The sequence below is a fragment of the Herpailurus yagouaroundi genome, unplaced genomic scaffold, assembly GCF_014898765.1.
Source record: "Herpailurus yagouaroundi ecotype Mexico unplaced genomic scaffold, PumYag 164, whole genome shotgun sequence".
Classification (NCBI taxonomy): domain Eukaryota; kingdom Metazoa; phylum Chordata; class Mammalia; order Carnivora; family Felidae; genus Herpailurus; species Herpailurus yagouaroundi.
In genome coordinates this window covers 20,545,388-20,568,649 of record NW_024412405.1, presented here as the reverse complement: position 1 = coordinate 20,568,649, position 23,262 = coordinate 20,545,388, and the positions used below count along the sequence as shown (strand labels likewise).

Here is a 23,262-nt window from a genome sequence, read left to right as displayed (position 1 = left end):
ATATATATATATACAAATATATATATTTGTATACCACATTTTCTTTATAAAATCATCAGTCAACAAACATTTAGGTTGTGTCCACATCTTGGCTATTGTGAATAATACTGCAGTGAACATGGGAGTGCAGATATCTGAGATACTGATTTCATTTCCTTTGTATATAAACCAAAAAGTGGAATTATCCAATCATGTGGTACTTCTATTTAACATTTTTGAGGAATTTCTGCACTGTTTTCCATAACAACTATACACACTCTTACCAATTGTGTACAAGGATTCTCTTTTCTCCACATCCTTACCAACACTTGTTATCACTTGTCATTTTGATAACAGCTATTCTAATAGGTGTGCAACAATATATCATTATTGTTTTGATTTTCATTTTCCCGGTGATTAGTAATGTTGGGCACCTTTTCATATACTGTTGGCCATCTGTGTGTCTTCTTTTGAGAAGGATCTATTTAGGTCCGTTGCCCATTTTTTTTTTAAATTGGGTTAGTTGTTCTGTTTATTTGTTTTGTTTTGTTTTGTTTTTGCTATTGAGTTGTGTAAGTTCTTTATATATTTTGGATATAATGCCCTTATCAAATGTATAGTTTACAAATATTTTCTCCCATTCTATAAGTTGCCTTTTCACTCTGTTGATTTTTTTCTTTGCTGTGCAAAAGCTTTTTAGTTTGATAAGGTCCCATTTATTTATTTTTGTTTCTGTTGCCTGTGGTTTTGGGGGGTCAAAACCAATGTCAAAAAGCTCCTCGCTGTGTTATGATTTCAGGTCTTGCATTAAAGTCTTTAATCCATTTTGAATTGATGTCTTTTATATGATGTTAAATAAGGATCCAATTTCATTTTTCTGCATGTGAATATTCAATTTTCCCAACACCACTAGTTGAAGGGATTGTCCCTTCCCACTGTGTGTTCTTGACACACTTCTTGAAGACCTATTGAAAGTAAATGCGCAGATTTATTTCTGGGTTCTCCATCCTGTTTCACTGGTCTATATGTCTGTTCTGTTTTGTCAGCACAGTAATGTTTCTATTACTTGGCTTTGTAATATATTTTGGAATCAGGAAGCTGATGCCTCCCTCTTTATCTTGCTCAAGATTGTTTTGACTATCTGAGCAGTTTGTGGTTCCATGTGAATTTTTGGATTGTTTTTTCTATTTCCATAGAGAATGACATTGAAATTTTGATAGAGTTTTCACTGAATCTATAGATAGCTTTGAATGGTATAGATGTTGTAACAATATCAATTCTTTCAACTCATGAGCTTGGGGTGTCTTCCATTTACCTGTCTTTTTAATTCTTTTATCAATGTCTTATTATTTTCAGTTACAACTATTTTACATCTTCTGTTAATTCTAAGTATCTTATTATTTTTGCTGCTATTGTGAACACAATTGTTTTTTTTTATTTGCCTTTTCAGATTGTTCATTGTTTATATATAGAAATGCAAAGTTTTTGTATGTTGATTTTATATCCTGCAACTTTACTGAATTCTTATCAGTTCTAACAATTTTTATTGTTGTTGAGTCTTTAGGACTTTCTGAAAATGCTCTTTGGTAGTTAGAAACTACTTGCTTTGTCTTCACAGCAACCTTATTCTGCTATGCATTATCCATTCAAAGTATACTGTGAATTAAGGTGATTAATCATTTTTGATGTCTTAGATCAATAAGTGTCTGTACTTGACATAAAAGAATAGGTGTTTAATAGATCTTTGCAGTATGAAATAATTAAGGCCAGAGCTTAGCTCAGGTGCTGATCTTTTCCCTTAAATTGCAGGCCTCTTCCCTGCAGATCACTACTGCTCAGTAGAAATGTAAAAATATTACCTGGGAGGGAGTACTTTGATCTATTACCAGCTATTATCATTCATTTTAACCCTGTGGTGTATTAACAAAACAGGTAGGTTAAAATAATTTCTATAGAAAACTACTGTTAAAGTAGAAGAATGAAGAAAGACGGAATGGAGAAGGACAAACTAGATAGAGTGACCTTGACAACCAAGGATAGAGTATGGACTAGAGATGCAAAACTCAGGGCATTAAAACAAACACATTTACAAGCATACAAAAAGAAAAAATGCTACCAGAAACAAGGGCACAATTAGGATTGGTGACATTCCTGGAAGGGAATAAAATGTGTCCCACATGGCTAATATGAAGACATTGCTGAGGACTTGTAGGCAGGATTAATGGAGCACATACAATTTAGTAAGGCATCCAGACACTAGTCATCTTAGCGAGCTGTTACTATCTGAACACTTGAAGGAAAAAAAGACAGAAATATTTTTAATTTCTCAGTGAAACTTGAATTAGTGAGGAAGGACTATCCAGCCCCTCGTTGTGCAGAGAAGTAGCTGTGGACACAATGCATCTGCAAAGCAGATAAGAATAGATACTCTCTCTTTACTCCTGCCCTCTAATCTCATGCTGTTCCTTTCCATTTTTAAACCTAATCAGAACGCAGCCAGCATGGGATTCCTGGTGATACTTTCTACAGGGGTTGATCCCTGATGCTCAAGTGGGCAAGGAAACAAAACATGGAGGGGGTGGGCAAGTAAAAAAGAACCACCACATAATTTATCCACTGCTCACATTCTGGAGAAAAAGACTAGTTTGCTTTTACATTTTTATGAATTCACTTAAGTAACTACAAGTGGTCTAGAATGCCCATTCCCAGTTTGGCAAATCACTAGCACTCCGTGCCAAATGTCTAGTCTCTGGAAGACAGAATCACAGCATCAATGACAGTGTTGGCTTAAAACCAAAAGACAGTGTAATTTGGGGAATTTACACTGCCACACTTTCCTCCACTCATTCGTATTTCATTTCATCTTTTAGTTCTTATTTCATTTAAAATGACCATGTTTAGGTCCTACTTAACTTAGTAACTTAGCAGTAAATACATTTTATTTTGTAAAACCTTTACCTATAGATGGAAATTTTAAAGGAACTAAATACATTTTTCCATCTGGGAAATTTACATATAACTTGAATTTTTAAAAGTTTCAGTAGCACCTAAAAGGGAAAGACCAGCTGAACTCAGGAACAGATATTTTATGTTCTTGGTTATGTAGTGGTACTATGTCAAAATGTTTATATGTTTGTTTGTTTGTTTGTTTGTTTTTATCCCCAAGCTCATAAAGACCTTTACATATAGAAATGATAAAATCTGTCTTGAGAAGCCAAGAATGAAAGAAGCCAAGGAGTGACTCCTTTCCAGCTTCTGCCCTACTGCAAATACATTTTATTTGATATTGTTTATTTAAGAAGCTTTTAATTTGAATTTTTTCTTGAGTCTCACCTTTCAGCAATATCTGGCATTAATAACACAGTCATCAAAAGTGTATATTAATTCTGTTTTCAGATTTTAAAGTTAAATTAATAGTAGCATGGAAAGAGCATTATATGTGACAATAGGACATATGTGAGCTCAAATCCCAACCAGCCCTCTCTTTCAACTCTCCCCCCACACTCACAAATAAACACGTCCACATACTTCTATTCTTCCATTCCAACTTTGGATTTGTGCAATGATAACAATACTCGGCACTGAACAACCTCATCTCCCTTCTGAGATTAAAGCAACTATTGCTAATCCTGAGGATTCTTTCTTATTGACTAGAGATACAGCCAAAGGGTTCTTTTCATCATTTCTCTACAGCCAGAATAAATTGACAGGTAGTGCAAGAAAGTTGAAACTTATTTGTCTTCCTGAGCTACTTACTCATCATTTCAAATTGTGGAGTCTTCAGTGGTAAATTGAAATTAACATACATATATCTCAGATCATTTATTTATATTTCATATGATATATATGTAAAGTGACATTTCACAGGCACTTAATAAATATTAACCTGGGTCCTACTTTCTCCCTCTACCATCATCAACACTATCAAAAATACCTACTGTTTACAATTCAATAGCAAAAAAAAAAAGCCCAAACCATCGGATTAAAAAATGGGAAAATAGACATTTTTCTAAAGACATACATAGGACAAATAAGTACATGAAAAGATGCTCTACGTCACTAATCATCAGGGAAATGCAAATAATAACCATAATGAGATATCACCCCACACCTGTTAGAATGGCTATTATCAAAAAGACTAGAAATAGTAAGTGTTGATAAGAATATGAAGAAAAAAGAAACCTTGTGCATTGTTGGTGGAAATATAAATTGGTGCATCCGTTATGAAAAACAGTATGGATGTTCCTCAAAAATTTTGAAATTAAAATCACCATGTGATCCAGCCATTCCATTTTTCGGTATTTATCTAAAGAAAACAAACTGCTGACTCAAAAAGACATGTACACCATGTTCAATGCAGCATTATTTACAATAGTCAAGATATGAAAACAACATGAGTGTCCACTGATGGATGAATTAGATAAAGATGTGGTATACACACACACACACACACACACACACATATACAATGGAATATTATTCAGCCATAAAAATAGAATGAAATTGTGTCATTTCTGACAATATGGATGTACCCCGAGGGCACTATGCTAAGTGAAGTAAGTCAAAGAAAAACATATATTCTGATGACCTCTCTTATAAGTGCAATCTGTAAATAGTAAGTAAATAAACAAATAAATGGCCTTGGCCATAGACACAGAGAACAGAGTAGTAGTTTCCAGAGGTAGAGGGTGAGGTGTAGGAGACATGAGTGAACTCTTTTTGTTTTTGTTTTAGTACAATAAATTGAATAAAAAAATAGCAACTTATACTATTTCATTATCTATTAAGTTATACTATTTAATTATATTTTCATATAATTTTTGTATATTTAATATTAATATAGTCCATACAATCTACTTTCACATTTCTTTCATTTTACATAATAAATTTATATAGGTTAATATAAAACTTAGTGAATGACTAATTTACTGCATATATGTGTATGTTTAGCTCAATTCAATTCTAAAATGTTTATTGAGTAGTAAACATATAAACAATATCAGACCTCCCTGGAAGAGACAATGAAGTTAAAAGAGGATATAAAGCAAAATACTTCCATTCCAAGAGTTCAAAAATTGAAAGAGAAAAGAGACAAATACGTAGATTAATAGTTTATCATCTTCATTGATGCCCCCATTGTTTTTTACACTGGTTTTAGCAAAGTTTTCTTCCTCTACAGTCAATCTGTAGAGATTGATCTCATCTCGGATTAAATGTCACTACTCTCATCACATTCAGGCTAGAATAACACATGGGCCTTAATGGAATACTGAGAAATTGCCTATTTATCAGAGTTCCTTCATGCAACCCAGGAGTGGCCTTGAGCACTTTACTGTACCCTCGAGTTGTTTTCCAAAGGTCAGAGGGCATCACAGACGTTCTGTCCCTCCAATTCTCCAATTGTAATATATTGAAAATCTCTGTGTGTGTGTCTCTCTCATGTGCACCTGTATACATGCATAGTCTTCTCAAACAGTGCCAAATCTAAACAGAAAATATAAACAATTTTTCACTTGCCTCAACTCACAAGTTCACATAACTGTAATGGAGTTAGCATGATCTCATTACTAGGCAGTACGGTGATGCTTCCCTTTCTTCATCCTCCCACCCTCCCTTTTTAAATGTGCTATTTCAGGTCTACCTGGAATAACAAATAAGCTAATGCTGACCCATATATCTCTTACAGCCTGCTACCTTAGCTACACTAAGACCAGGTAGAGGCTTTGAAATTACTTCTTATAAGTACTTGATTAAATTCTTAGCCAAGGGCCATTTTTCTCCCAAATCTCTCTATGGGGAAGAAATAGTCATTTTCTTCTTCCAGTTATAAGAGCTTTTCAAGAAGGAACAAGTGGTCTGTGATTTTGATTGCCGTGGAGAGGTCTTGTTGAGTAAGGACTTAGAAGAGACCATTGAATTTGTTAATTAGTAGGTCGTTGGTGAATTGAGCTCCCAAAGACAGTAGTTTCAGCAAATTGGCAGGAGGAAGAATAACAAAGAGTTATTGTAAGTTGAGACAGAAAAAGGTAGTGGAGCAACAGTACTATTTTAAGAATTCGGACAGTGAATAAATTAAAAGAGAATGGATATTGGGAAAATACTGATTTCAAAAGATAACATTATAAGTTTCATATTTAAGAATGTTTAGTATTCATAACTGATGAGACACTGTAGTATTTTTAAAGCCTGAACTTCTAGAAAAATATTATAAACAGAAGAAATTTGTATAGAAACCCACTTCTCTTTGGGGATGGTTAGATAACCAGCATATTTTTTTTTTGGAAAGTATGTACAAAGAATTTTGAATGTTGGCCTGATTTTTTTCTTAGGATTTGTTCATATTTCAAAACCATAACCAAACTTTTAGAACTGTCTGGGATGTCCCTTTACTCATAGTGTTTGAAGAAGTACTCCTTTAGTCTCTGTGAGTGTACTGGGGCAGCCCTGTAGAAGGGATCGAAAAATTGGAACTTTGCATCGTTCTGGCAATGTCCCAATAGCCTGAGAGCTAAGGTTGTTAAAAGAGCACTCCAAATTTCATAGAACGGGGAATCTATATTCATCTTATCTCTACTCTTGCTCCACTTCAGATAACAAGAATTCCTTGTAGACAGACATGGAAACAAACTGGCAACTCAGGAGAGTTTCCTTTTCTCACATCAAGGATGCCACATGAATTGGGCAGCAGGCATCCTGTCTCATCTCTTCAATGGTTTTGCACTAGACTTGAACCACTCCAAAACCTAATTCATTGCTGAGGCCCTAAATCAATTATTCCTGCCTCTAAACAGGGCTGGTATGGGAAACCCAGCCATTTATCACTAGGGAGTGTAGGCTCCAGGGTCAGTTCCCTCAGTCCCAGTCCTGCTCTGTTGCTTGCTAGGAAGCTACAGTCAAATCACCAAACTTACAGAATTTTAAGTCTCCTCATCTATGACATGGAGGTAATAGTGGTATCTTAGCTCATGGTTCTTCTGAATAATAAATAAGATCATATAAGTGATACTCTTATATGATAAACACTTCATAAATTAAAAGCTATTAATATTATCTGTCCATGTATTTCACTATTTTCTATCTTCTATCTACATATATATTTTCCTAATGTTCAGCAAAATGTAGTTTATACTTGATCACTGATCAGTTGTGAGTTCAATGATTGCTTAGATTACATGAAAAACAAGTCCAAAAGTCTTTGGGCAAATCTACAGAAAAATTAGCCTGGCCACGATTAGTATTAACCAGTGAACACTGGAAAAACATACCTGTGCATGTAAAGTGCTACACATCATATTTATCATTCTAGTTCTATTTCTCTGAACAAAAAGTATACAAGATGAAACAATGATAAGAAACCAACAATACTATAGACTAAAAAATAAGACAGTTTTGTTTTTTTCAAAACAAGATTATATGGATAGAATATTATTTATTATTACACTCCATAAAATGTCTGGAATTGCTTCTTAAGAAAAGGGCTGCATAATCAAAGATGACTGAAAAGCGGAGCTGTGCTCTTCCCACCTTTGGAAAGCACATCAGATTAAGTAATCTAAAAAAAATCTCTAAAAGGAACCTGTTCAGTTTTATCTAAAATTTCCCCCCAAATACTGAAATCTCACAAATACTAATGTTTTGGACAATATACCCCATAAAATGCTGATGGAGTTTGAAATCACATTTTCTTATTCCATCTCTGACCAAACGGGCTGATCAATTTCTAAATGTACAAAACTTATACTCCTGCTGAAGTTCGGAAGGATGAACTTCAAGGACTTGACTGTGCTAGCAAAGATAATGAAGAAAAGAACATAGAGAACAAAATCAGTCAAACTCTGCTTTGTGCAAGTCAGTGGTCAGACCTATGGGGAAAAGCCAACTTGTTAGGAAGTCTAGTTTTTCATGGTTTTGTTTTACTTTTTTTTTCTTTTCTTTTTTTTTTTTTATAAAACACAAATACATTCTGCCATTCTGCCTCAAAAAATATTTCATTTTCTGTAAAATGTGTTTATACTTTTCACTTTTTCCACAATCTTTAAGAGAGATGGGTTAGGAGGAAACAAAGCCATCAGCTAGCTCTTAAAGCTCTGAGTCCACAAACTTGGTGACACTCACCATCAGAGATGTCTCTATGCTGTGTTATTACACTAAAATTTGATACTACTTTGTTGAAAAAGAAAAATAAATCATTTGACTGTACTGTTTAGAAAACAGTATTTCAAGATAAAATCTCCTTTGATGTCTTATATTCTGTAGTGATTGAAACATTCACCAGACCCACTTTAAGCAAAAAGTTGTTGGTCATGGTCTGGCACTAATCACAACCTTGAACTCCATATATGTTCTCCTTTCAGCATTATGGTTTTTGAGATTGAAAGAAATTTTGAAACTTCAAAAAATGTAGGTTAACTTTTATTTTCCTACTACTATATCATCCTGTAAAGGAGACTTTTATCCTCCAACAGAAGGTAAATATAGATAGTTCTCTTTTTTTTTTTTAATTTTTTTTTTCAATGTTTATTTATTTTTGGGACAGAGAGAGACAGAGCATGAACAGGGGAGGGGCAGAGAGAGGGAGACATAGAATCGGAAACAGGCTCCAGGCTCTGAGCCATCAGCCCAGAGCCTGACGCGGGGCTCGAACTCACAGACCGTGAGATCGTGACCTGGCTGAAGCCGGACGCTTAACCGACTGCGCCACCCAGGCGCCCCTAGATAGTTCTCTTTTTAAAAAGTAAGAGAAATTGGTTTATTTGCACCATTATATTATTCACTTTTATTGATTTGTGGTAGTGTTAGCAACCTGAGTTTCAAAAACAAAAGGTGTAAGTTTCCTATCTACTGAAATCTTACAGATTACTAAAAGAAACAGACTTTTTTTCTAATTTTTTTTAATGTTTATTTATTTTTGAGAGACAGCACGAGCAGGTGAGGGGCAGAGAAAGGGAAATACAGAACCTGAAGTAGGCTCCAGGCTCTAAGCTGTCAGCACAGAGTCTGACTCAGGGCTCTAACCCACAACTGCAAGACCATGACCTGAGTCAAAGTTGGACACTTAACCAACTGAGTCACCCAGGAGCCCCAAGGAAACAGAATTTTAATCAAAATTAATTCCAGTGAAGCATGTGAAGTACCATATTAGCAAAATGTGCCAAATGCCAAATAGCCATTTGAAATTAGCCATCCCCCTTAGTGTGGAAGGGGGTAAAGAGTGGAGTAGACTGGGGTTGACCTAAGACAAGCTTCACAGAGTAGATCACTGAGATGGGCTTAATGGATCAATAGGATTTCTAATTATGTAAGATTTGAAAGGCAGAAAATGACAGAATCATGTGTATCATATAGAAATTTCACAGTTGTTACCATATAAATGCTAGGTACTGTAACATAAATATTAAGTCTATAAATTAAAAATAACTTATAAATGAACTAGACCTAGTATGATACATAGATTTAAATCTTGAGAGTCTAGGTAGTTTGTTGAGACATAAACTCAATGAGTACACAGAATCATTAATAGGTCTAGAATACTGAAGAAATAACTATTTTGATGAAAACGTAAGTTTTGATAATGCTATATTTGAGGTGTCTGTGAGTATGCACATGGACTATCTAATGGAGGAATTAGATACATTGATTTAAATCTCAAAAGAGAGGTGTGGGTTGTAGGGAAAAATTTGGAAGAGATCATCTAATTTTTCATGAATAATTTTATATCTATAATAAGGAACACACCTTAATAGTTTTTAGGAAAATATCTTTTGAACAGACAGGGTAACTCTTTGGAGTTGGTAGTTTACTAGGTGTAGGAAAAAAATTATTTTCTGTGTGCTCTGTACAACACAATCTTCAAGGTTGTTCAATGTTACTCTTTCCTTTCATTGGAACTATTTTACAACTCCATAACTTGTAAGTATTTGATAGCAGTGAAGAATAATTACTGGCAATAGATGTGTAAAATTCTGTCCAACAGTCTGTTCAAATGGCTTTCATCTATCACCATGTAAACATTCTTTATTGTGTCTATTTTCACAGTCGTTTTGAAATTCCTGAACTGTAAGTACATCTGTTCTTTGGATTCTTTATTAAACTGGTTAAAACACCATCCTAATAATGAACTAAATACAATATTTAACACATTTTAATTTTTTAAGTTTTTTTTTCATTTTGAGAGAAGATTTAGAGGTAAATAAAGTGCTGATTTTAAATAATGGATTCCATTGGAGTTGGACAGAAAGAAGAAATGGGGATAATTTTGAATACAAAAAGGCATTCAAAACCAAATACAGAAGGTCTTCCAAGAATATTTACTTCCTCACAAGGTCAACAGAATGATATTCAAAAAATTTAGGCTAAGAATGTGATGATAGATTTTATCTTTTTTTTTTCATTCCAGATGCTGAAAAAAAAAATAAGCTTAATGATGGCAAGGTGATACATGGAAACTGATTAGGAATAATTAGAGAAAAAACATTACACAGATATTTATAAGAACATCTTGAACATATAGTTCAATGTATATTTACTAAATAAATGAGTGTGGAATGAGGAATCCAAAATAACTCCTCAAACTATGGATTATGCAACTGGGTGATAGCCAGTGCTATTTGGTGAAATAGGGTTTATCCTATGAGAAAATCTCAAATATGCTTAAATGTCGATAATACACAATAAAGAAAAAAATAGAGAAAAAAGTAGTAACAATCAATAACGTTCATCCAGAGAAAGTAGAAGAAAATAAATACAGAGCCTAGCGCTCTGTACAGTTAAGACACTGTATCCCTTTTCCCATGTGAAAGGAGGGAGAGAGTGTAAGGGTACAAGTTTATGTATTTAGGTTGGTGTATTTAGATGTGGAGAGTTAAAGGAGATGCAGGAGTTTCTGATGAAAAAAGGAAGTTTGCTGATTTCATTAACCACTCACATTCTGTAACTCACTAGAAAACATGGAATTGGGCTGGTTGCTTAGTATTTCTGAACTTTTTCCTGAAAAGTACAATGGTATAAAGTAGTGTTTCTCAAATTTTAGTTTTAGAAGACTCACCTGGATAACCTATTGAGCCACAGATTCCAGAGAAGTTGGGTTTTGTTTTGTTTAACTGTTTTCTTTTGTTGTGTTTTGTTTTGTTTTTAATCTGGGATGTGGCTGGAGAATATGCACTTTCTATCAGTTTACAAAAATAATTCAGGCCACAATTTGAGTTACACTTCTAAGGGTAGGTAATGTGATCTCACAGAGATAATGAGATACTGTATATAAATGTTACTTGGTATACAGGAGGCAATCAAGTATCAGTTACTTTTCTCATCTCAATGAATATTTGCTTGTTGCTGACATCTGAACAGGTATAAAAGTATAAGGAACTGTTTTGTCATTGAGCTAAGTATATTGTGTCTATGTTGCTTCCCTCCAAAAAGATCAGGATTTTTAAAAATGTGTTCAAACAATAAAACTGCTAATACAGAATGTTTATAAATAACACTATAGGAATAACAGAGAACCATATATGCCATCATATATATGAGTCATAGATATATATGTATATGAGAATACATATACAGTCACTGTAACTGAGCATTCAATTTAGCTCTCAGTTTAGGTACAAATAAAACTATAATGGTTTTATATAATTTTTGTTGTGTAATAAAAGAAAATATCAATTCCTCAGGATAATTAGTATTATTTTTTAGAAATGACTTTTAAAAGGAATTTATCACTTGGGACCTTATTCAATGAATATTGAACAAAACAATAGACAATACGGTTAAAGGTACTTTTGTAGTTAAATAGAGATTTAATAGTCATATAAAATGGTGAAAATTGAATTTAACTTGGGCTCTGTGCTCCCAAAGATTAGTGATGGTAAAAAACATCTCCTCCCACACTTTTGTGTTCCAAAAAGAGCTAACCTCAAAAGAACCACCCTTCTCCATATAACTTACTGTCCATGGACTCTCATGAGTTCAAAGATAACTCCCTTGTTTATCTGTCTGTATAAAACTCTAGGTCCCCTCTTTTTCTTTGAGGGCTTCCTCTTTAAAGGGCATTCTTCCTGTGCAATAAAGCTGAATAAAATCATCCTCTTACTCAGTCTTTCACATTATCTTGATGCTGCATAGATATTGGGGGGATAACATGAAAGTATTTTTTTCTTTTCAGGGTCTCAACCTTACTCACTTGGCTAACTTCTTTTTTTCCCTATTAAAGAAAGTTTAGAAAATAGGTCAGACAGCTAATTCCCATTACTTTTTTTTTAAGTTTGATTTTTATACATATATTTTGTGAGTCTTAAGGCTTTAAGCTTTCCCAAGTCTTGATGTTTTTTTTTTGTTTTGTTTTGTTTTGTTTTGTTTTGTTTTGTTTCAACGTTTATTTATTTTTGGGACAGAGAGAGACAGAGCATGAACGGGGGAGGGGCAGAGAGAGAGGGAGACACAGAATCGGAAACAGGCTCCAGGCTCTGAGCCATCAGCCCAGAGCCTGACGCGGGGCTCGAACTCACGGACCGCGAGATCGTGACCTGGTTGAAGTCGGACACTCAACCGACTGCGCCACCCAGGCGCCCCTTGATGTTTTTATCTGTACATACTTAGTGTTCTAAAACAGAGAGAATTGCAAAGTGATTTTTGTAAAGGTGAAAGGATAATGAGGTAAAATTGAAGAAAGGAAAAAGAAAAAGAGTAAAAAGATAGCTTCAGGTTTTTGTTCTCTACAGGTCTTTAGTCTTGACTTGTTTTGTTTTTTTTTTTTTTTTTTTTTCAAAATCTTCCATCTATGAGCTAAATATTTTGTGGTGGCCATTTCCATAGAAAAGAGTTCATTGTGACACTTCTATTTGCATATTCTGGCTTACTGTCTGTACTGCCTGTCCTTTTCTGGTGATAATGAACCAAGAAGTTCCACTTTTAACATTTAAAAATTTGGGTGTTGGCACTTTCTGTCCTTAGGTTTAACTTTCAATTCCCTTCCTTAGACGCTGTCCAACTTACATATTTCAAACACTTTTCTTTGCTTCAGAAAATAACAAAGATTTTCTTCACTCTATTTTCCTTCAAATCTGAAACTAACTGAGCTACTCTACTAAACAAAGGCACTATTCTATTAACATGAGAAACACTTCAACCTATAGTCCTTTCTGGAATTCTACTCAGGTGTCTTGATCAGGATCTCCTCAGACTCAATCCTGAGCAGTCTCCATGCTATCTCCCTATTCAGGCTCCTATCTAAGTACTAAATATTTGATAAATCATACATAAAATTGTACATAGCAACCATGTAAGCTAAGAGAATGTGACACTCATACAAGATGAACTATTCCACTTATTTACTGATACAGAAATTAAATTGTCACCAACACATAAAACTGGTTGGTATAGATGTCAGAACTTTTGTTTTTATGTCCTATATTTACTATTAATCATTAACACTCTTATTCTCTTAACTTGTTCCATGACAGCAGGTTTGTTTCTTATAATACTTGGTGAATTATATTTGCTGAGATCAATGGAGATATGGCCTCTGTTTCATCTTAACACAAAGTCATTATTTGGCATAGTAACTATAGTTATTGAAGTGATCCTTAAACAGCATTGAAACAAACAAATAATATACTATCTTTTGAAATATTGTTTCCATTCATAAAGTAGATCTCAAAAATAACATTCTCATATTGTTTAATTATATTATGAATGATTACGCAGAAAAAAAGAGGACACAAATTTTAGCAAATATTTCAAATCAAGCATTTACAACACTGCATGTAAATATTCTCATGAAAATTGCTATATTTCATATAAACTTTTCATTAAAATGCTAGAAGAAATGTGAAAATATTTCCTCCATTCTAACTGTAGGCATTTTTTATTAGCCACTTTACCATAAACAGATGTTCATTTTAGATCTAATATTTATTTGTGAAGTTGATAACAAGTAGAAATTACTCTTGGGTAGGGGTGTCTGGGTGGCTCCATCAGTTAAGCTTCTGACTTCGGCTCAGGTCATGATCTCAGAGTGCCTGAGTTCGAGCCCTGTGTAGGGCTCTGTGATGATAGATCAGAGCCTGGACCCTGCTTTGGATTGTGTCTCCCTCTCTCTCTGTCCCTCCCCCCACTCACACTCTGTCTCTCTCTTTCCAAAGTAAATAAACATTAAAAAAAAAAACTAAAAAATAGAAATTATTCTTGGGTAAAATACATCATCATTTTATAAATTTTTAGTTAAGTTTGAGTTTATCACATCTTGATGTCCACACTGATGCGGGAAGAAGCATTTGAAACATCAGATAGTTGCCAGTTATAAGCAACTAAAATGTGAATATTTAGTAAAGTTAAATTAGATGCTTGTGCTGAGAACTTATTGTTCAAGGTGTTCATAGTTAATCTCCTTAGAAAGTATTATTTAGGCTGCTAAAGATTTAAATAAAGAAGATATGTAATTAGTAACATGTCCTGGAGCAAAGGAAGACTATTGAGACTAGAAATCTGTCATTAGGGAACTCTGTTTATTGAAAGGCTTATTAGGAACCTTAATTTTAGAACCGAAGAATTTTTTAAAAAGACCAAGATTAACTATTAAAACAGAGCACAGTATGTAAAAATATAAACAGTCCCTCTTATTTTACCTGAAATGAAGAATAATTTTCTCTATATATAACTTAGTTTAGATTTCATGTAGCTAATTACTGACTACAGAAAAAATAGTAAAAATGAAGTTCTCAATAAATTTTGGAAAACAATCATCAGTTGTTTATTGAATCTAGGGAATTATCTGGTAGTCACGAATGCATATTCCTTTTGACCAGAAATCCACTTTTCCTACAGAAATAAAAGGAGCAGTTACTAAACATCTCGCAATATCGTCTGTGATAATAAAAACAGGAAATGCTCCTAGCACCCATCTCTAGGGTGATTGTTAGATAAAATATATTATGTCTATGTTATAAAACACTTAGAGGTATTTCAAAATAATGACACAGATCTATATGTACTAAAATGGAAATGAGACTGTGAGGATTTAACTGGAAAAAAACACAAATAATAGAAATGGTATATTCAATATTTATAATAAAAACAAGTTGTGTGTGTACATATATGTGTGGTGTGATTATAGATCTCTAACTCAAGTGTCCAAAAATGTAACTTTTAAAATCTTCTCTGTAATCCAATTTAATCTTTAAATTGTCAGTTGGTGGAAATTTAATCTCAATGAATTTAGGAGTTTATCAGTCAATTTAGCCTAACCTTGGTCTCCCCAGAGGTTCCATGTAATCCTGGGATCTTCCATAGTGCTAAGGCATTGGTGAAGAGTGAACATATAATCCTTGTTCCTTAGAATCTATTCATGATGGTATCTGCTAAGATTTATTCATCATTTATTTATTTGATCATCTGTTGTCACCCCACACAGTTGGAATTTATGGTTCCCTTGACTGTGAGAGCAATGCTCTTATGAATAAACAACTTTTCAGTAAGAAAATTTGGAGATGCTTAGGTAGCAAAGTTAATTGTGGAGGATGTGTCCAGGTAATCACTCTTCTCCCAGAATTAAGGAACAAAAGCAGAGTAGTGGTGAGATACAAAATTACTCTTTTGGGGGCACTTGGGTGGCTCAGTTGGTTAAGCGTCAGACTTTGGCTCAGGTCATGATCTCATGTTTCCTGAATTCTAGCCCTGCATTGGGTTCTGTGCTGATGGCTCAAAGCCTGGAGCCTGCTTAGGATGCCTTGTCTCCCTCTCTGTCTGCCCCTCCCCCGCTCACACTCTGCCTCTCTCTCTCTCAAAAATCAACATTAAAAAATTTTTTAATTACACTTTTCTTCACTAATTAACATCAACCAAAACTAGTTCAAGCCAACATGGGTTCAGGTTAGAAATACAGTCAATTACAACTAAATTTACTACTGATAAACTCTTTGTAATGAATATACTTTTTAACATAAGGCAGTATTTTATTTTATTTTTGTTTTCATTTGATAGTTCAATAGAAAATGTGAAAGGAATTCTTTCAAAGCATTTGCCAAATTTAAGTGGGAGCTGGAAATTCCAACAGAAAGTAACTGATAATGGGCTAAGAAGCTGAGCACAAATTTTGGCTTTCACAGATTATGGGCTGCCGAGACAAAAATTAAAGAACATTCCAACCAGAATAAATAATAGAAAAACTGGGTAGTCCAGTATCTACTAAAATATAAATATATAACTAAATATTTCTAATCATCAAATCCAAGATGTTTTCTCTGCCAAATTATACACATACACATATTTCTTTCCCCCTTGGCTTTATGAGGTCAGCAAATTCTTGATTCCAAAATCTGACAAGGATATCAAGAGAATGAGAATCAGCAGACAACCTCTATCATAATCATAGATGAAAAATCCTAACCAATATATTAGCAAACTGCATCAAGCTATATGTGAAAAGAATAATTTAAGTGTCATGACCAAGTGAAGTTTAATTCCAAGAGAAGGTAAGAGTTACAAAACTTTAACTCAAAACATAAAGAGAAAATGAAAAAAAGATTATCTCAAGAGGTACAGACAACTAATGTGATATAATTTAACATTCACTGGTGATAAAATCTGTTAGCAAACTAGATTAAAATAAAGTTAGGGTGCTTTTTTTAAAATAAATGGGAGGTGTATGTATATCAGGAGCCAGAAACCTTGGGACCCTTATAGAATTCTGCTTCCTACATGTAACTATCAAAAATTGTCAGCATTCAATATATTCAATGGTAGGGGTTTTTCCCTAAGAATGGAAACAAAATGTCCATTCTTACAACTTGTCTTTAAAACTAACTCTTATCCAATGCAATAATGCAAGACTAAGAAATGGAGAACACAAAGATTAAAGAGGAAAAAATGAAAATGTCATTTTTCCAGACTCAAGATACTATACATAAAAATTTCAAAATAATCTGCCCAAAACAATTGGTATCAATAATTGAATTTATGAGGTGTGCTGAATGAATTCAAATGAAGCTCAATATATCATTAAAATAATTTAAAATTGGGGCACCTGGGTAGCTCAGTTGGCTGAGTGTCTGACTTTGGCTCAGGTCATGATCTCATAGCTCATGAGTCTGAGCCCCATGACAGGCTGGGGTCTGTGCTGACAGCTCAGAGCCTGGAGCCTGCTTCAAGTTCTGTGTCTCCCCCTCTCTCTGCCCCTCCCCCACTCATGCTCTGTCTCTATATCTCAAAAATAAATAAACTTTAAAAAAATAATAATAATTCAAAATGAAATTAATAAATGAGACCATTCACCATACCCTCAAGAAACTTCAATACCTAGAAATAAACCTAATGAACATTGTTCAAACATTCCACTTGGAAAACTACAAAATACAGAAAATGAATGAAGCATAAATGCTTTCACTATACATGTTCATGAATTGGAATACTGAATGTTTGTAAGTGTCAATTCTCCCAAAATTTCTCTATAGATTGAAGGCATTCTCAAAATCACAGAATTTTGTTTTGTTTTGTTTTGGAATATGGCAAGTACATTCTAAAGTTCATATGGGGCACCTGGGTGGCTCAGTCGGTTAAGCGTCCGACTTCAGCTCAGGTCACAATTTCATGGCTTGTGAGTTCCAGCTCTGCATCAGGCTCTGTGCTGACAACTCAGAGCCTGGAGCCTCTTCAGATTCTGTGTCTTTCTCTCTCTCTCTCTCTGCCCCTCCCCTGCTCACACTCTGTCTCTCTCTGTCTCTCAAAAATAAATAAATACAAAAAAATTAAAGTTCATATGGAAATCTAAATATTTTGAAATCCAAGAAGCTATAGCATCAACAATGAAGCTGATGGAAAATTGGCACTTGAGAAAAAAGAATATGTAAAATATCCTCGAGACATGAAAAAGTTACTCAAACTTGTGAGCCATCAGGAAAATCCAATTTAAATCCCAATGGTAAACATGCCAACAGAAATTAATAAAATTCAGAAACCTAACAAATAACAAATTGTGGATATGGTGGTAATATTTATGCCAAACCTGGTAGGATTCTATATGTATCCAATCATTATGAAAAACTATTTAGCAATGTCAACCTTAAATAAAACAAATGGTAATTTGCTAATTAAGCAAAGATGAGTTTATTCAAGAATAGCAGAGGAATTGCAATTCAGGACAAGCAAACTATGGCAAACCACAGGCAAGTCCAAAGAGAAAAAGAGGACGCTAGAATTTATTAGGTTCTAGGAGGAATACAGAGGGTTATTTTGAACATTTCATTGGAAGAGAATGAGAGTTTGAGTTTATGGCAGTTTCTCACTGGCTGTCAGTGGTGGGCAGTTTGCTGTTACTGAGGCATGTAGAAATCTTCCTTCTTCCTACTGGTCATGTGAGTTGAAACAAATGGTACCTGCATAAGACCTCTCCCTTCATGGCTTCTTGACTCTATTTTAAATCAAGTTTCCTTTACTCCTTTTCACAGCAGTATCTTATAAATTAGATGATTATGTACCTTCCAGAACCAGCACTTCTACTCCCTGGCACATTTCAATCACAAATGAATAAAAATATGACAAAATGATATATATGTATATTTATTGAAGCATTATTTGTTATCACCCCAAAACGGATATGAACAACTCTCCTGCAATAGTAGAGCACATATATTTTGGGATGAGGACACAATGCAGTATTATATAATAACATAAAGGCAAAAAAAGAAAACAAAACATGTTACATGCAGTAATGTGATTAAATAACACACACATAATATTGCCAGAAAGAAGCCAGACAAAAAAGTAAAAATTGTAAAATTTCAATTATAGAAGTTTTAAAACTGGTAAAAGCTAACCCACGATGCTAGAAATTAGGATAGTGATTATCTCTGGAGATGAGTGTGGATAACTGGAAATGCCCTGAGTTTTGCCACTGATGTCCTCGGGTTCTTGATCACTGTGTTGATTACATATATGGACATGTTTACTTTGGAAAAATAAACTCCCCACGTATGACTTCCATAACTTTTAATGCATTTTATTCTTCAATTAAAATCCTAAAAACTCAGGCTATTATTAGACAGATATCATTAGAACACTCTATTTTTGAAGGAAAAGAAAAGTTCAGGCATAATATATCAACATTATTCTGCTACATCATATTATTTTTAAAAAACAGGCATCTGCCATTGAACACCTCCTATACTTGTATGACACCCAACCATACATCTTCCCTGGCACCCCATGTAGGAAGAACAGTATTCCAGCTGTTCTTTGCCTGTCTGAAATCTATTCCTGAATAATTCCAGCTGGCTTAAATGCAAATCTAATTTTACAGAGGTGATTCTTAGAAGCAATATCAAAGTCTTAAAATAGCAGCTAGTAATGAGACCCAACAAATAGAGGCAAACTTTACATATCATCCACACTCAAATTAGTGCACAATCTGGTCACATATGACAACAAATTGTTTCCAAGACATTACAGTGCTGTACCCAGATGCTTATAATCAAATCTGCATGGTGATCAAAGTCAAAAGTCCTACACCTGTATTACATTCTGTTTGATATATTCAAAATGACTCTCTCATAGTAATAAATTAAGGGCAGCAAAAATGTTTGCAGAGATGGTGGCAATATACTCTGGAAGGAAGAACGTGGATATCAAAATTTCATAGCAATTTGCCAGGGAGTGTATCCTTAGATGATTCCACTTCATACCATGCTCCACCCACATTTGTCCAGTATTTCTATTTCTGCTGATATTGTTTATAATCCCTCCCTTTATATGTGCAGTTATTTCACTGGTTTCAAGTTAATAGATGTTATTCTATCTTAAGGCCAATTTTATGTGCATACCAGTAAATTATAAGGCCACAGAGTTAGTAACAGTTGACTATAAATACGCTGATTTAATATTTTTCATCTTTAATAGTATACTATAGGACAAAGCAGGTAGCATACATAAGTAGATGATTAAATAATTAAATAAGCAGTAATGCACTAATGCAGTTGATATAAGCACTAATTCCTTCTTATCTTTTTTACTTTCCCCCGTCCTTCCCAAATGGGTGAATGGCAGCCTATCCTTTTCTGAGTTCTACCACAAAAAATAAAAAATAAGTCGTTTATTTATTTATTTATTTATTTATTTATTTATTATTTGAGAGAGAGAGAGAGAGAGAGAGACAGAGTGCACAAGCAGGGGAGAGGGCAGAGGGTGAGAAAAAATCTTAAGCAGGCACCATGCTCGGTGCAGAGTCAGAGGCAAGACTTTATTTCACAACTAGGAGATCATGACCTGAGCCAAAATCAAGAGTCGGATGCCTAACTGACCAACCGAGTCACCCAGGTGCCTCAGCTATTGCAAAATTGTTGATCCGACATCATCCCTCCATGTTTGGTGATTTTGTCATCTTGGTGTAGTATTTCTCCAAACATATCTTTGATCCAGTATTTTCAGCATAAGGAAAATGATTCATTCCTTTCCTAGTTGAAGATTTTCTTTGACTCACTTTCCTTTGGCTATTCCCTGGTGTTCCATTCTACAAAGCAATGTTGTGGTAAACCAGAAGCCACAAAAAACTGCCCTCCAGATACATATTTTTAAATATGTTTTAAAATTATATCTTTTACTTGATATTTACAAACACCTACTTCTGCAATCTCCTACAAAGATGAAAAGCTCAGCTAAGAACAGACTCAATCCCACATGGTAACTGCTGGACATGGACAGTGCAGAAAGCTATCTTTTTCAGTAGGGCACATACCCCTAGTTAGCAGCAGCATCCATTTACATGATGATTGCATAAGCATTTATTCTTGCCACACCTCATTTATTTATATTACCTCGTGGCCACAATGGGCATTTGAACTGATAACCCCCATTAAAATTCCTAACAGGTTACCTAATAGCTCTTGTAATTTGCCTTGAAATGTAGAAATTTCTCTTGCCTCTGAAATGAACTCCTCACCAGGATAAATAACCATTATTTGTCAGTTAGCTATTAAAATCTGCTTCCAGTTTATTCTCCTTGTGGGGCTGAAGATGTGTCATCTCTCCCAGGTTTATTTTCCATGATTCTCCTATTTGAGAGTAATTTAATAGAAACTAAGCAGTTGATTACCTTTTTTAAAAAGCCTCTTTTCCTTCACTGAAACCTGTTACTGAGAATATAAACTACAAAATATTTTAGAAAGTTATCTTTTTTCATTTCGAGCCTAAAGTCATATATATTAGTTTTGTTTTGTTTTTATTTTTTAGTGTTTATTTGAGAGAGTGAGAAACAGAGCGTGAGCAGGGCAGGTGCAGAAAGAGAGAGAGGGAGAGAGAGAGGGAGAGAGAGAGAGAATCTGAAGCCGACTCCAGGCTCTGGGCTGTCAGCACAGAGCCTGATGTGGGGCTAGAACTCACAGACCAGATCATGACCTGAGCTCAAGTCCAGACTCAAATGACTGAGCCACCAGGAGCCCCCCCTCCCTTTTTGTAAATTGTTTTTTTTTTTTGAATGTATATTTATTTTTTAAAGAGAGACAGGGACAGAGAATATATATATATATATTCGTTTTCAATCGTTGCATCAAAATCACCAAAGTCTATTTGCAACTTACAACAGAAGATATGTATTTTCTTACCATTTCTGCGGGTCAGTCATCTGGGCATGGCTTACCTGTGTCCTCTGCTTAGGGTCTCAACATCAAGGTGTCCCCCAACTGTGGTTTGAATGGATGAGTCCACTCCTAGGCTCGTGGACAGAGACTGTTGGCAGAATTATTTGCACGCAGTTGGCGGACTGAGGGCCCCAGCTTCTTGCTGGTTACTGACTGGAGGTCACTCTCTGCTCCTGGAGGCCACCTGCAGCTCCTCAAGGCTGCCCCCAGTTCCTGGGCACACAGTCTTTCTCAACGCGGCCACCTGCTTCACTAAGCCAGCAAAGACCCCCTGGAGCGGTCCGCCAGCAAGATGGAGGCTCCCATGACATCACACATCATGGGCGTGGCCTGCATCTCTTCGGTTTGTCCTCTTGCGGAGAAGAGAGCCTCGCAGCCTTGATGAACTGCCTCAAGTCCTTGCTGTTGCTGGATCGGGTCCTCACTGAGAACGGTAAGCTGCTCCTTCAGGGCACCGGCCGGGTCAGTCTTCTGGGCCTAAACCCACGCGGGGCCAATAGGTTCTGCTCTTCCCGGCGTCGCCCTGCTGGCGGCCACCTCGGGCCTCACCCTCAAGACTGCTCAGCAACCACCACCACCTGCCTGACCCGCGTCAGGAAGAGCTCGGCTCTGAGGTGGAGCTGAGACACCACCGAGACGAGTGGGAGGGTAGGCAGATGGTGGAGCATAGGCCTGAGACACTGAGATGCGGCCCCCTGCTGGGCCGAGGACATGCTGGTGCTTCCGCGGCACCGCCCGCAGCCCTCCTCGTGCTCCCGCCCCGCCCCTCGTCCACCTGGGTTTCCGGCCTCAGGGCCTCAGACGCCCTCGCACAGTGACGGGTCGTGGGGCCCACTGTTGCCACCGGACAGAAACCCAAAATTTGTTGTTATCTCTTAAAGGATTGAGAATTGCATACAAAAACCTTAGGTAAAGTGAAAAAAAAAAAAAAGATGAACACTTGACTGGTGTAAATGCAAACCACCAAATCAAGGCAAAGTAACAACCCATGGGAAAATTAGCGCCCAAGAAGGCAAACTGTATCCTCAGGGTGGGACTTAAGAGTAGTCAAGGAGAAGGGTTTACACAGGGAGCCAACACCAGGACCCTAGGAAGTCACTGTAGAGGCTTGTCATACAATACGGGGCTTTTCCCCTGCTTTACTGAGGGTATACTCAACAAATAAAAATTGTATATGTTTAAGGTGTACAATGTGATGTTTTCATATTCGTATCCATTGTGAACTGATTACCACAATCAACCTAATTACATGTCTGTCACTTCACAAAGTTCAGTGTGTGTGTGTGTGTGTGTGTGTGTGTGTGTAGTGAGAGCACTTAACATAAACTCTCGATAAATGTCAAGTATACAATACAGTATTATATTATTAACTGTAGTCAATATGCTTTTCGATATCTTCCTTTTGAGCATTAAAATTCATTGCTACTGCATTAGTTGCATTGGCTTCCCACAATGTTGAAGAAACAAAATTAATGAGCTTTAAAACATCTATTTGATGTAAACTGTGACACTTCTTAACCCCCTCTTTTTAAAATGAAAACCAGAGATCTCTTTTCAGGGTATGATTTTCTAGATAAATTATTTTCCACATATAATATGCCAATTTATTTGTGTCAATAGTACAAAAAGAATCACTGAAAATAACTGATTTAGACACCATTAC

At 35.4% G+C, this 23,262-nt stretch overlaps 1 long non-coding RNA gene across 1 annotated transcript; it reads left to right on the top strand.

Moving 5' to 3' along the window:
• Window positions 1–16,283: 16,283 nt before the first annotated feature.
• On the top strand, window positions 16,284–22,787 carry LOC121037802 (uncharacterized). The gene is made up of 2 exons (XR_005793990.1): window positions 16,284–16,445; window positions 21,790–22,787. It is a non-coding gene; the product is annotated as an uncharacterized LOC121037802 (long non-coding RNA).
• Window positions 22,788–23,262: the final 475 nt, after the last annotated feature.